Source organism: Perca flavescens, chromosome 19 (genome assembly GCF_004354835.1).
Source record: "Perca flavescens isolate YP-PL-M2 chromosome 19, PFLA_1.0, whole genome shotgun sequence".
Classification (NCBI taxonomy): Eukaryota; Metazoa; Chordata; class Actinopteri; order Perciformes; family Percidae; genus Perca; species Perca flavescens.
In genome coordinates, this window is record NC_041349.1 from 22,324,006 (window position 1) to 22,327,645 (window position 3,640).

The window sequence follows — 3,640 nt, forward strand, 5'->3', positions numbered from 1 at the left end:
TAAATAAAAAATGTTGCAAGGCTTTGAGCTTTCTGTGAGAGTTTCAGGTTTTGATTGTTGTGTTGCATATTTCAAAGGAAATGCATTATTGGGGAAAAAATGTGGTCAACCAACTTAGTGCCTTGGAAGAAAGCAAGCCCTGATCTGGAGGAAAAGAAAAAGACTGATGCAAGCAAAATGAAGAGCGGTTTGTTCTTTAGCCTTATCTGTCACCATCAACCATAATCTGTCCTGTGCTGTGTAGATTAATTTAAAGATTATGGAGTGCCATACATTTGCACAGTGCTGGGGAGTGCCAAGGCACAACAGAAATCACAAATCGTAGAGCCGGCTTCCTTCTGAATATATGGCACAGCTCAGCCTGTTTGTCTACTTGTGTGCCTGTCTGTATCTTCTGTGAGCCTTCTCTGATCCGTTTCTTCTTTTGCCCAGTGACACATAAAAGCGTTTCACAGAATCAAATCAACAGCCTGAGATAATTCAGTGTGACAATGTAACAATTGTGTTGGTGTGATTTTATGTGGGGATATTTCTATCGTTCACACAATATCTCATGTAGGCTGTGGCAGGGAAATTGGGTGAAAGTGCAGGACAGCCACCGATCTGGCCACGTTGAGGGGGAAATAAATGAGGTCAAATCAAATATTGTTTCCCCTCTGCCGACAGGTAGTGGCTGCACATTTCAGCACAGGTGCCTTCAGTAGTTGCGTGATTCATTTCAAACTGGCAGCCCATTTTGAACATGCAGTCTACATGCCACATCTCCCCTACATAACCAATTTATCAAGCCTAACCCGGCGGTACGTGCATATACTCCCATATCACAGGGAAGGCTGGAAAGCAACTGTCATAGATGGCATGATTGAATTGTTCCCTTGCACTGTCACCAGAGGGGCTATTACTTCAAATTAGCATACAAATTCAAACCAGGACAGATGGATTTGTCACATTCCAGTCGCCATCTTCCTGGAAGATTGGCTGTGCTTGTGCTGCGTGATGGAGATAAGACACCTGTCTCAGCTCCGATTGGTGGCTGCGTGGGATGGGAGGAGGACTGGGTGGAGGGGGATGGATTTCCTGAAACGCTGAGGTGTTCTGCAATAAAGTTCCCTACCCACGGTCTCAAATGATGATGAGGCACCATACTGGACTCTGTGGGTGGCAGGAGATTGAGCTGTAGCGAGGTGGTGATTCACACCGTTTGGGAACACGCTGAACAATACCTGTCTGGTATTTGTTTGTGTTTGCTACTTTTGTTGAGTTACTGTCAAGGAGCCACATAAAATGGGCCCCCAACATCAGCCCAGGGTGCAAGGATGAGTGTGTTATGAGCAGCTGTGCAAGGAAATGTACAGTATATCCTTGACCTCAAATAAGTTTTCAGCTCAAACAGCTAAACAAAAAGGGTAGACTCCAAATCTCATTCCAACTCTGTCAGAATTCAATTTTTAATAAGACCATACAGCCATTACAGATATACTGTATGATTAAGCACAAGAAGTAGGACTGCATGCAATCGTTGTGTACCCTCATATCAGACACTCACAAAAAACAACTCAGAGACATTATAATTTCCATTTGTAATTATGGCAGTGTGAATCAATGGGAAGTATTGAGCTTGAAAAACTGTTCTTACCTCAGGATCAATTCAATATACAGTAATTTCCAGATCAGCTCAAACTAATGGGTTTTCTATTGGCTTCACTTTGGAGAGACTAATCTCTCCGGCACCATTTTGTGGTTCTGTGTACGTTCCCAAGCAAAAGGCCATCCACTTAAAAACTTGTCTCCCAACAGTCCAAAAATATTAAAGCACACATGCTAATTTCCTGACTTAGCATATAACACAATCTGCAGGCTTAATTTAAATACTCCCTTAGCAGGTCTCGTATCTCTGCCTGCCTACTTCCAGACGCTACAGAGATTGTGAAAAATGCTTAGTGGTTCATTTCTGCCTCTATCCTCAGGTCAACGTTATGTATATTCCCTTATAATTGATGTAACGTTGAGATACAGAACAGAGGAAGGCAAGGTTATGCTATCATAAAGGCTACCTGAACAAAAAGAAATCTGGATTAGAAGCAGTTAAAGAAATTGCTTTTTAAAAGGTGATGTAAGAAACCTATGAAAACAAAATGGGGTCTTTGATTTGCATTTGTCATTGTGCCCAGACAAGGTAGAGCTCAAACTTAGTTGATAAAAGAATATTGCTTGTTCGTGCTTCCAACTTTCCACACAGCAAGAATAGTCTATCCAGCTGGAGACACAAACTCAATCGACATGAATTGAGGCAATGTATCGGACTTTGTGCAGCTCTGCTGCTCTGGTTTTCACGTGTAAATAGACTTTAATATGTAAAATTGGTGGAGGTTCCTTTTAATCGTTTATTCGCAAAAATAATTGGCATATTAATCAACTGTAAAAATAATTGTTAGCTGCAGCCCTAGTGACAATTAAGTCCCATCTCAAAAAGCACAAAATCCTAGCAAGTGCAACATTTTGAGGCACAACGGCTTTTAAAATGTACTTCTTTAAAGTTGAAAGTCCTTTTGAGACTAAGAGGTTAAAAAAATATGGTTGGTCAAAAAGTGATGCAGCAGTGGCCATAACTTGTTACCACTTTTAGTTTGATCATCCCTGCTTCATAAACGCCCACCTTTTTTTAAACACCAAGTCCCCAATTTGTAATTTAGACTTTGTGTTAAAAATTGTACATCTCCAAGTCTGAGCTAAATGCCTGCCAGTTATTTTCTCAGACTTGACAAAGCTCACCCAGAGCCACAGAAGACGTTATACAATGTTTCCACAGGCTGTGGAGTACTGCTCATGAATAGTAAATTGACTATTATCTGTGAAATGGGTGGAGTGCACCTTTAAGAAGTTGCAAGTTTAATCTCTGAAAGCCGAGTGGTTATACATTTAAGAAAACAACGCAAAGACTTAACACACACTATTAACTGGCAGCTGCAAAGTAGCAGTAACCAGTCCTTAGAGATGGTAGGAGCAGAATGCACATGCCTCTCACGAGTCCGGTTAATCACACTGTTCATGGAATTCACGCTCTACCACTCACAGGCAGCTTGCTCCGTTTAAGTTGTTGACCCACAGAATGAGAGAGGAAAGCCTTCCAAGAAAGTTTGTCACAACTCATCCAACTTTCCTAAGGAATTGTTGCTAAGGAATTCTTACAAGTTCAAATTTAACCTGACAGCCGTGGTTTACGTACACATTTACGTTATGTCACTGACCATTATTCTGGTTATTTTCTACATCACTGCGGTGCTAGAATGTATGCTTCTCCCAACTGCAAGCTTTACCTTACACATTAGAGAGGCGCTGACACAAAGCAGTACAGCCAGAACAGGCTCCAGCACAGCAGGGATTTCACACTGATCTTCTTCTGAAACATTTGTAATTAACATTCCCCCTCACTCCAACTGTTTCTGAAGCTATCAATATCCCAGTAAGAAGATTTAACTTCCCTAAAGAGCCAGGAAACGAGCAGGATTTGGCAGGTCAAAACGTGATTGCTCAGTGTGTGTGTGTGTGTGTGTGTGTGTGTGTGTGTGCGTGCGCGCGCGCGCGCGCGTGTAGTTTATGCACAGATTATCCTGTTATTTTAATGCTGACACTGGAAAAA